Source organism: Arachis hypogaea, chromosome 13 (genome assembly GCF_003086295.3).
Source record: "Arachis hypogaea cultivar Tifrunner chromosome 13, arahy.Tifrunner.gnm2.J5K5, whole genome shotgun sequence".
NCBI classification, from domain to species: domain Eukaryota; kingdom Viridiplantae; phylum Streptophyta; class Magnoliopsida; order Fabales; family Fabaceae; genus Arachis; species Arachis hypogaea.
The window spans coordinates 46615891-46627920 of record NC_092048.1 but is presented as its reverse complement, the minus strand read 5'-3'; the positions used below and the strand labels follow the sequence as shown (position 1 = coordinate 46627920).

The 12030-nt window shown below is 34.7% G+C and overlaps 1 long non-coding RNA gene and 1 pseudogene across 1 annotated transcript; both read right to left on the bottom strand.

Moving 5' to 3' along the window:
- Positions 1-5694: 5694 nt before the first annotated feature.
- On the bottom strand, positions 5695-7466 carry LOC140178148 (uncharacterized). The gene is made up of 2 exons (XR_011870391.1): positions 6716-7466; positions 5695-6272 (listed from the first exon to the last, which is right to left on the bottom strand). It is a non-coding gene; the product is annotated as an uncharacterized lncRNA (long non-coding RNA).
- Positions 7467-8456: 990 nt separating this feature from the next.
- Positions 8457-11559, bottom strand: LOC112738289 (IQ domain-containing protein IQM1-like; annotated as a pseudogene).
- Positions 11560-12030: the final 471 nt, after the last annotated feature.

Sequence of the window (12030 nt, the reverse complement as noted above, 5' to 3'; positions counted from 1 at the left end):
AAAAGAAAGATAAGATAACAAAATTTTGAAAATGAAAGAAAAAGATAAGATAAAGATTAGAGATAAAAATATAAAAAAGAAAATTAAATTAAATGAAAAGATAACAATGGGATACCAAACTTAAAAATTTTGAATTTAAACAACAATAATTTTGAAAAAATTAAAAAGAAAAAACACTAAAAGACACCAAACTTAAAAATTTTGAAATCAAAGACACTAATTTTCGAAAATCTAAAAAGAAAAAACACTAAAGGATACCAAACTTAAAGATTTTGAAACCAAACAAGGAAAAACACAAAGAAAATTTGAGTACCAAGAAAGGAAAACAAGAACAATTTTCAAAAATTCAAGAAAAAGAAAAAAGACAAGAACTACAAAGACACCAAACTTAACAATTGACACAAGACTCAAACAAAAGAAAAAGCCGACTAAAGATGAAAATATATTTTTTTATTTTTTAAAAAGAAAATAAAAAATACAAAAAGAAAAACAGTAAAAGTACTTGATATAAGTAGCAAGACAACTGTTAGTTTGTCAATCTCGATCAATCCCTGGCAATGGCGCCAAAAACTTGGTGCGCGAAAATGTAACTCGCACAACTGAACCAGCAAGTGCACTGGGTCGTCCAAGTAATACCACAGGTGAGTGAGGGTCGAATCCCACGAGGATCGCCGGACTGAGCAAGTTGTGGTTATCCTGCAGATCTTAGTCAGACGAATAAAAAGTTGATTGTTGTTGTGGGCTCATAAAATAGAATAATAAAGAAAGCAATAATGAATTAACGTGAAAACAATGATAAAGAATCAGTTAAGGCATCGGATATACTTATTCTTCTGGATTGATACTTCTTACTGACTACTTTAACAATAAGTGATTCATTCAATGGCAAGGTTGTAAGTGATTAAGCCATGGGTCGTGGTCATTAATCTTCTCGGATCCAAACCAAATGCCCGAACAGGTCAGTCAATCTAGACGAGGGTGAAGCGCACGCAATTCAATCTCTGATGATCCTACTCAAAATGCCACAGACAAGGTCGGATCTTCTGGATCGGAGAAGGATGCTCTATGATTCTAGCCTTGGAGCCACAGGAACCTCAATTACCCCTGACTAACGAGATTTTATGTCACGTATCCTAATTAGCCCAAGTAACTTATTAGAACCTGTGATGTACTCTAAAACCTAAAACTTAGAGAGAAGAGAGAGCCTCTCTCTCTAGAATTCTACATCTAAAACCTAAAGTGTGTGAATGAATGAATGAATGATTCGTATGATTGTCCAGCTCCACTCTCTAGCCTCTTGTCTTCATTTTCGAGCCTGAAACTGGGTCAAAAGCAGCCCAGAAATCGCCCCCAACGTTTTCCTTTAAGTGAGCCACGTGACGCTCGTCACACGTACGCGTCAGCCACGCGTATGCATCGCTGGATATTGAACTGGCCATGCGTACGCGTCATCCACACGTGCGCGTCGGCACCAGCTTCTCAAATTTCCAAATTATTGTATTCCTTCCACTTTTGCATGCTTCCTTTCCATTCTCTAAGCCATTCCTACCTTATAAAACCTAAAATCACTTAAAGCACACATCACAGCATCAAATGGTAATAAAGGAGGATTAAAAATTAGCAATTTCAAAGCCAAAGAAGCATATTTTCAATCATAGCACAAAATTAGGAAGGAAACTTAAAAACATGCAATTTATATGAATAAGCGTGAGAATAGTTGACAAAATCAACTCAATTCAATCTAAAATATACCATAAAATAGTGGTTTATCAAGGTCATACTGTCGTTCCACCCCAGATTCATAAAGATGAAGAACGAAAATACACCATAGAATGAAATCAAACATATATTAAAGTAGAAAAAGTAATAATATTAATCCATAGGAATGAGCAGAGCTCCTATCCTTAACCTAGGAGGTTTAGCAGCTCATAATTTACAGAAAAGATAATTCTGAGAAGCTGAAGATCAAAAGTCTTTTAACAAAGGTGATCTTCCTTCTATATATACTAATACTAGACCTAAAAAGATATTAATAATAATTAGAAATTACAAAAAATGAAATAAACTAAGATAAAGGTGCGAAAATCCACTTTTGGGTCCACTTGGTGAGTGCTTTGGGTTGAGCTTGGCGTCCAACTTGGGGAATGGGCGTTGAATGCCCATTAGGGGGTGTCCATGTTGCCTTGTGCTCCCTTGGTGGTATTGAACGCCAGGTTTGGGCGTTCAATGCTGGCCTTGGTCTTCTTGGGGCATTGAACGCCAGAAATGGGATAGGTTTGTAACGACCCAATTTCTGGTACGTCATAATCATACTAGAAACTGAGCGCTACCAACTTGTCTTCCTAATTATTATCTATTATTTATTATATGAGCCTGATTCGTTGTTAAAACCGTAGTAATTTTGCGAGGTACTTTTTTTTTTGAAAATGTTTGGATTAATAAATAGAATCATTCATAATCAATTCACAAATAATTATAGATAAAACAGTTATAAATAACCACACATAAATATATCTCAAGCAGTTGACAACATTTAGTCATCCAGCCTTTATTGGAACATAGATCTTGGTTAGAACACCCCTACAAGTAGCCAGGTAATAACTATATACATATATATACATACAACATCACAGGCTCTGACTTATTCAAGAAGTCCCTAAGCTGGCACCCAAGCTAGCCTCTATACTCACCTAGTCCCTCTAAACTACTAAAGCGAGGGAAAGTATGGTCTAAGTCTTCAAAACTCGAGTGGTCGAATGTCATTAAAAGGTGGAACATTTTCTACTACTCCTCTACACGATCATACGTCGGCTTAGAACATATCACTGGTACTTTATTGAGTGGCCACATAACAACAATATCGTATGCTTAGGTTAAAGTTCATAGATAAATGGGGTGCAAATGTTGGCTGCTCTCACAGTATATACATATAAACAGAGAACGAGATTCATCCTAGACTTAGAAGACTACCTAGAGCGGAATTCTCTTTGCGAACAGTCATCAGCGAACTACGGAAGGGTACTCATGCTTCCATCTGAAGGGAGAAGGGAGAAAGAAGGGTAAGAACTGGGGAGTTCTTAGTAGGACCGGGGTTATTAGTTAAGTTCATTAATTCTATGTTGTTTAGCAGACGAATAGCAAAATACCAAGAAGCAGTAAACAGAAGAAACAGATAAATAAGAAAAATAGACAAAACATAAAGTAAAACACAAATAAAAGAATACAAGAAAATAAAACTCAGACACAGAGAATAGAATACAAACAAACAAAGCATACATTCATTCAACAATCATAACAGAGGAAATGCACAACCAAGTATGATGCATGTCTGCCTATGCAGGCCATGAGCTCACGTGTCGGTTTACACCCTGTAGCCTGACATTCCCTAAGAACCAGTCTTAGATATGGTTTCCCATTGCGTCCTTCGTGCATACGTGTCGGTGGTTAAGAATACCACTCCTTCGTGACTACTGGCAGTCGGCGCAAGACTCGACCCCTTAATATACGCACAAGGAGAAACAGTGATCCTCAGTTCGTGGGCGTCCCCGAGATCAATACACAAATAAAACAACGATCCTCAGTTTGTGAATTTTTCCGGGATCAATACACAACAAATATGATCTTCAGTTCGTGGGTTATCCCCGAGATCAATACACAACAAACAACGATCCTCATTTCGTGGGTTTCCCCAAGATCAATACATAATGAAACAATGATCCTCAGTCTGTGGGTTTCCCTGAGATCAAAGATTATCAACAGTTCATGGGTTATTCCCGTAATCAATGATTATTAATTCCTGGGTTTTTCCCGTATATAAAACAGTTAACAGTTCGTAGGTTTTCCCGAGACCAATGATCATTCAGTTCATGGGTACTTCTCGTATTTAACATTATCAATTCTTGGGTTTTACTGCTTTTCTCTCTTTATCTGTTTATTCTGCTCTGATTATTCTTTTCTCTTAGTCTCTTTGCTCTGCTCTTGTTTCTCGGTTCAACGTATGTATTTATAGCTTTTGTAAATTTCGGTATGAATAGTTAGCCTGTCCCAAGTATAGGTTCATTAAGTCTATACTGAAACAGTTTAACTTTTCATATTGTACCTAACCTTAGGCGCAACTCAAGAACTAACTATGTTGCTCCTAGTTCGTTCACTAATCTCTGTTTGTTTCTGTCATTAAAACCTTACAGACTTTTTCTTTGATTTTTATCTCTTCTTTAACTTTTTATCTTTCCTTTGTCTTTGCTTCACTAATATGTTATTACCACTCCCTAAGTGTTTTATGAAGGTAATTATGAAATTCTGTGCTTAAAGTTGTCTTTCTACAGCTTTTACGAGAAACTGTCTTTTCTGCATTATTTTATTATTAAATTTTTGAAATTTATCCTTTCTTACCTTAAAAGTTATATAAATTCACTTTTTACCACCTATAAATATTTTTACTTTAACCATCATAACTTTTGAAAATTACAAAATAACCCCCAAACACCAAAATAATTACTTCTTTGTCCTTTTTAAGATCTAAAAGGTGTTCTTCATTGTTCTTCATCATACTCAAAGTGTTCTTCATGTTCTTCATAAATTCTTCAGATTCTTTCTCTGTTTTCACCCGTTTTTTAATCTTTTCACTAACTGATTTTTACCATAATTCATAATAAATTGGCAGCCACAAAAGCCCTATCTTTTCTACTTAATTTCAACATAAAATCAACCCCAATTTGAATCCTAGGGTTTGAAATTTCAGCAGCCACAAGAACATGCATTCATAGCTTGAATATCGTCAAATTTCATCAATTTTTTAACAAAATTTCAACAAGAATCACTCATATAAACAATCAATTTCAAGTATAACCAAATCATATCATAATCACACAACTCAAACATAACTAATCAAGATTAATTTTACCAAATCCTACCTTGATTTGCTACTCCAAATCCGGTTATGCTTTTAGGTGTTCTTTTTGCACTTTTTCCTCTTAAAACACATCAAGAACAACTTTGAATTCATAAAACCTCAACTGACCAAACCTTAATCAACATGTTGGGAAGGGATTCCTCACCTTAAACGTGTTGGAAATAAAGATTCTTGGCTCACAAGTCAAGCTAAGAAAAAGATCTAAGGAAGAACATCAAGAAAATACATGTTTAGCATGGTTTTTCTTGAAAACCGAATTGAAGAGGGAGGGAGACAGCCATATGACCTTATTTACAGCTTTGATATGTTATATGTTTATGTAGAGGAAGAAGAGATGATCATTTTGGTCGGATTGGAATTTTGATTTGAGTTTTAGTTAAGAAGAAATCAAGCTTTGAAGATTAAGAACCAAGAACTTTTCTCTCGTTTCTTTCTCTCTTATTTTCGGCCATTCAAGGTAAAAATGAGCATCTTGGAGTGTCTTGGGGGGTGAGGGAAAAACGTGCTTGATGATGATTGGCTAGTTTGGGAGGTGGTTGAAAAATACCTCAGGTGTATAATTACTATAACTAGATGTATTAGAACATACACTTAACAACACTTCTAGAGATTAATATCTGAGCTACTAGTATAAATGATACTAGTAACATGATTAATATGAGAATAGAAGGTATATGATGAGGTATTAGTATTGCTAAAGTCATCAGAGAGTGCTGGTGTTAACCTGTACCAGTAGACTATGAATCTGGTTAAGCCGATCTTCTATTTTTAACTAAAACATATCAAGTAATATTATAATATTATTCAAGCATCTCTAATATTAATATAATAATAATATTGTATTAATATTTCTCTTCTCTCATAAATTGAGTCCGGCTCGTCAAATTGAGACTATTTACGGAAACTAGAATCAAAAGCTCCTAACGATACGGTTCAAAAACTAGATTTTCCGTAACCGCGTTGTCGAGCTTGCCTCAAAAGAGGTTCTTGCTTAGTGATGACATGATGATGATGTAGATTGAGGTGCTTGATGATATAACAAAGATGTTCCCTTCACTGATCTTCCGAAAATCTCCGTATCTTCAGAAAAGCTCTCGTGTACCTGAAAACTGGGTTATTACATTGGGCGTTCAACGTCCGTTTTGGACAGTCATTTTCAAAGAAAGGTATAAACTATTATATATTGCTGGAAAGTTCTGGAAATTAGCTTTCCAACTCCATTGGGAGCGCGTCAATTGGACCTCTGTAGCTCCAGAAATATTCGTTTGAATGCAAGAAGGTCAGGATCTGACAGTATCTGCTATCCTTTCTTTGCCTCTGAACCAGAAGCCAAAACTTGCCATTTTCACTCAAAAATCACCTAAAATTATAAGAAAAACACAAACTCAAAGTAGCATCCAAAAAGTGAATTTTGCACTAAAACCTACTAAAACATAATAAAACTTGATAAAAAGTACTGAAAATACTAAGAAAATGACCCTAAAAGGTGTATAAAATATCCGCTCATCAAAAGTGGGGCAAGAATCAGTTTTTACCAAAAATAGCATTTACCAACTTTATCAAAAGTTCACAAGTTAAAATCATTTTCACTCAATAAATTTACCTCAATCCAACTCAATTCACTTATTCACACTCAACTAAAACTCAAACCTACTTCATATACATATTTCAACTTAAATTCATCAATTCAACACCTCACAACTACATTTTTCACTACTCAATCAATCATTTAAATTTCCATAAATTTTATACCAAGTCTTCATCCAATCTCATACAATATCACACAATTCAATTATCACTTACCGTTCTTACTTTTTCCTGGACTCCGATCCAAACTCACAGCCTTTGGCCCTAATATTCATCAATTCAATATATATATAAAACACAATTCCAACAACATATCAATTATGCATAGTCATACAATCCTCGTCCAAGTCATCAATTACAACAACATCTCAACTACATATATCAATTCTAACCAAATATGCAATTCAAATCTAATTCTTTAATTCTTTAAATGAAACTTAAACCGTACCTCTTGGAAGTCAAAACTAAGCTATTCACTTGTGAATTTCTACCAAGCCTTAACTCCAAGTCTCACCAATAGTTCCACAAGCAATTTTTAAGTTTCCAAAATGTACCAAAATCACCCAATACTCTAATATATATAATTTCATACATACATCAACATAGGATTCATAAAATCTCATAAATCACAAAGGTTTGAGGTCTCTTATCTTAACCCACGAAATTGGTTGATGAAACTCACCAATAGCTCATACTAAATCACCCTTAAACAACCAAAATCACAAGATTTCTCAAAATCCATAACCAAATTTTGAATTTATCATGAACTACGAAAATGGGGTATGAGAACTCGAGATTCTTACCAATCTTTTTAGATAGAATTGTAGAGGATGAGAAGGACTTCGCGTGGCCACAAACGGTGCAGCAATCAGAGCACCAGAAAAAAAGTTATGATGGTTTTTGTGTTTATGTGCTAGGGTTTCATGCTTCTTCACCCTTCTCCTCTCATTTCAGCATTGAAACACAAATGAATGGGGTGGTGGTGCTAAAATGGCTTTAGTAAAAGTATATATATATGTTGGGTTTGGACCCAATTTGGGTCCGATTTACATATATGGCCGGTTTAGCCCAATTTTGGGCCAAACCTTTAAGATTAGTATTTTAATTTGCGTTTTAAATATAATCACAATTTTTAACTTTTTAACTTTTTTCACTCATAAATAATTTCTTTTAACTATAGTATTAGATAGATTTCAACCGCTATTACCGGTCAAATTTTCAGTGCGTATTTTTACCAGAAAATTATGTTTTTCGACTAAAAAAATTCACTGAATCCAAATATCATATTTAAATTATCAAATTATGATTGTTAAATTTTTCAACTATTTTTCTCATATTTAATTAATTACTTATTTAATTAAAATTTGACCAAATTTTACAAAATGCCAGAATGGGAAGAACGGTGTGAAATGACAGTGAATGAATGAAAATTGAAAAAATGGTAAAAATGATTGATACTCGAGTTCGGTGGGCATGAAAATGGAGTAAAAATCGGAGTATGATTTGAGAGAGATACAAAGATATTTACGGGGATTCATTTTAGCAATTACCACTTAGAATATTAGAATTTGGATAGAAAGCGATCGGATCGAAAAGTTGAGAGAGAGATAGAACATGCGTTGGTTTTAATCCATTGAGGATAGCGCATGTTATTTCGATTCGCACTACGAAAGAGAAAACAGATTTTGTACAAAACATATGTATATGTATCATAGTAGTTGACAATTGATAAACTGCGTATTTCATTGATAAAATAGACTTTCTCCTACACTTATCTCCATAATATATAATTATATATGTATATTTGAAAGGATCTCCATAAGATAATTGAATTGTTTGCGGAAGGGAAAAAACCGAAAAAGATAGTGAATTAAAGAGAGGGGGGGGGGGGGAAGCATATTTCAGTTTCTTATTAGACCATACCAGTTATATTAAAATTTACTAGAAGAAAATCAAAGACAAGAATTGTTGTTGTCATGTTTATTGAATACTACTAATAATTGTGCTTTTCCGTACATGAAATTTTGTACTCTACTTACGTTAAAGAATTAACTAAATCGCCTTCCTAAAAATATACAAAGGGAAAGGCAATCAGGTCAAAGTCGCCTTACAAATACAAAATTCCTAAAAGAATAAAGAAATAAATTACGAAACCCAAAAAATCTAAACGGAGAGATAAAATTGTGTGTCATTAGTTGCCACTTAGGGATGGTGGTCTCAACTTGCAGCGGGAATAGAGGTTCTTGGGCTTGGTAGGCCCATGTATGCAAGCCTAGGTGATATCCTGACTTTTGGGCTGGGCCTAGGTGACGGAATTGGGCCATAGCGAGCAGACGCGGGTCTTGGGGACAAGTTAACGTGCTCCAGTGCCCTTGATTGAAGGTGTTCTGGGTAGTCACGGACACACCCAATTCTTGGTCCATTCCCAGTGGACCACTTGCAAGATAGCCTCTTAGACATGTCAAATATTGGGGCCTCAAAACTCTTATCCTTAACCTCTTTCTTAGCTTTTGCATCTCTCTTGTTGGCATTGATTGAAGTTGCTGTGCCTGGTTGAGAAATTTGAGTGGGACCTTTTGGTGGTTGTGATTCATTAGTGGCAATAAATGAATTGGTACCAATAATTGAAGGTTCATCATCATCTATAGCATATCTCTGCTAGAACCAAGCAAAGCAACAAGAAGTTATACTCTATCTATAAGAACAACAAATTTTGATTTTAGTTTTTATTTGTAAAGATCAAAGTATATTGAACTTCTACCTTGACATTAGAGAGGTCTACGTTGTGCTCCTTAAGGAAGCTTATGAATTCTTTGAAGTTCTCTTCTGTTGGATGGTAGTGACCACTATATGGCCAAATTGCCTGCAATTATTAGATAGAGAAAAACCTTGTTAGGGAAATTGCTTTTGTTGAAATGATTTGACTATGATAACCAAAATGATCTTACCTCAAGAACACCTTGATGAACAACTAATCTGCCTGCAGCTGTTGTTGCAGCACCGGAAAGAAAGCTTGAATGCTGAAACATACCCTTCTGCTTTTGTCCCACATACAAGGACCTTGTGGTGCTGAGAACAAATATCCATTTGCACTTTCCATCAGTATCCACAGGCCTCCCATCTTGTCTATACACCAATTTCCCATTCTCAACAATCACTTCATATTCTTCCCTTTCTTTCTACAATGGGTTGAACAATATCAGATTAGATATGAGACATGCCTCGCATATTTTAATTTGAGCGGTTGTGAAATGTGCAGTGATAACTTACTGGTCCAAGATATTTAATGCACTGGCGCTGTAAAGTGGTCCTTGGACACTTGTCAAGATTAATTTCTTTACCATCTCCAACATCCAACCTGCATATCATGGAGAATAAAGTTAATCATCCATATCCATAGCTTCTACAGTTTTACCAGCATCATGATCATAAGATGTCTAAGAATAAGAACTTACCAGTAGAAGAATGGTTGAGTGCTTTGGCTTTCAAACCAAATATCATAATACAAATGCAAATTGTGTCCGTAACGATGACGTGGGTCAATCTGAGCAGAAAAACAACAAAGATTGAACATTGTTAATATTAGATCGTGAGTTTAAAATAAAAAGTTCATATGATTTCAAATGCTATATAGACTTACAGCTTCAAGCCAATGTTGAAGGGCCAATTTTTGTGCCTTATCATCCTTGGACAAACCTTTACCAACCTATAACCATAACAAGATCTCAAATAAGATAAAAAGAACAACAAACAAAACGAAATCAGATACAATAATTACAAAAAAACGTTGAATCAGAATGGAAAAAAACATACCTTAGCTGCTCTTGTTCTTGCCCTTGCCCACCTTGACACAGCAGATTCTTGTTTCTCCACCAAGAATGAAACTGAACTCCTTTAAGCAGCATCATGCCTTCACATCCATTCAATTCATAAACAAAAAGGCATGTTTTCAAGAAAAACTAACCATAGTTCCTCCACCACCACAGCACAATCTGCCAAGTTTCTTCTGGTACGGTAACTCTTATAAACCTTCTGCAGCTTAGTGGCAGCTGCATCGAGCTCGCTAACCGGCCTCGGAGAAGAGAAAACCACAGCCTCAGGGAGAGATAGAACAGGCACAGGCTTATGCTGCTTCAGTTTTTCTTTTCCACACCCTGAATTCATCTTCTTCTTCATGTCTTCAACACATGAAAGGTTCCTTTCAAGGGTCACATGTTCTGGCCTAAACTCCTTCAACTTGGAAGAAGAAGAAGAAGAAGAAGAACCATTTGAAACCACCACAGTACTTGATTCTGGTTCTCTTCTCTTGAAGCTCCCTGCTCTCAAGATCACCGCACCATCCTTGGAACCAAAATTCACGTTGACTGAGAGACTAAACAGTGAATGCCTAACAATTTCTTCCCAAGCTGATAAGAGCAATGAAAGTGATAATCCCATAGAGATTCTTCAATTTCTTTCAAGATTAATCCCCTTTTTTCTCTGTCCTGTTCAAATTCACCGTACAAAACTTTCAGAATCTTCTAATTCATAGTTATTCAAATAAAAGAAATCAAAGTAGAGGAACCATAGAGATATACTAGATATTATTATGAATGATATAATAATTATTATTTACCTTAACGTTCTTGTATGTTGCGTATCAAAAATGAAGAAAAGTCTTGTCAATTTTTGAAGTCTTGAGTCAAAGAACAAAAATTAGAGCACACAAAAAATGAATAAAAGAGTGGTAATGTTTATGTGTCCTAGTGGCTAATGTTGCTCTTATATATATGCTCCGGGGATTACAAACATTCCACACAGCGTGAATTTCAAATACGTGTCAAAACTGGAAAATGTGATTCAGAGAAACGAAAATGGAAAATGGTGGTCTTTGAATTCCACAACGAATCTACGTACACACTTTCCTATTGGAAAAAAGGAGTTATAAGGATTTCTCTTTGGTTGGTTGGTTGGCTGGTTATATAGTTCCAAGTTTAATTATGGGATCTTTTTTCTAAAAGTCCAACCCACGATTTGGTTTGAGCCATTCAAAGACTTTGAGGTAGAGAGCTGAATAGGATACTGAGGGAATAATATCGAAGATAAAAATATATTAAAAAAACTTTTTGGTATCTGATCATTTGTTCGATAAGATATCTTCCACAATTTAAAAATTTCTAATCCATTTCTAATTATTCAGTAGTTAATCTAAGTAGTTTTTGTTATTGGTATAAAGAATCCCTATAAGTAGTGACATGTTTATGTGTTAGAAGTCACTTAAACCAACAACAAAGACTGTTTAGACTAATTACTTGATTATTAATTTGTTAAGAATTGATTAGGAGTTTTTGAATTTTAAAAAGACATTTTGTTCTTTGAACAAATGGTACGAGATCAAAAATATATGTGAATAAAAATATTTGAATCTTTTTCTACTTAATGTATTTTGTGTCTGAATTATTAAATTTTTTAAGAGTCTTATATTGTGTTAAAACAATAAATTTATTTCATATAAATAATTAGTAAATAAAAAGATTACTTAGAATAGGAGT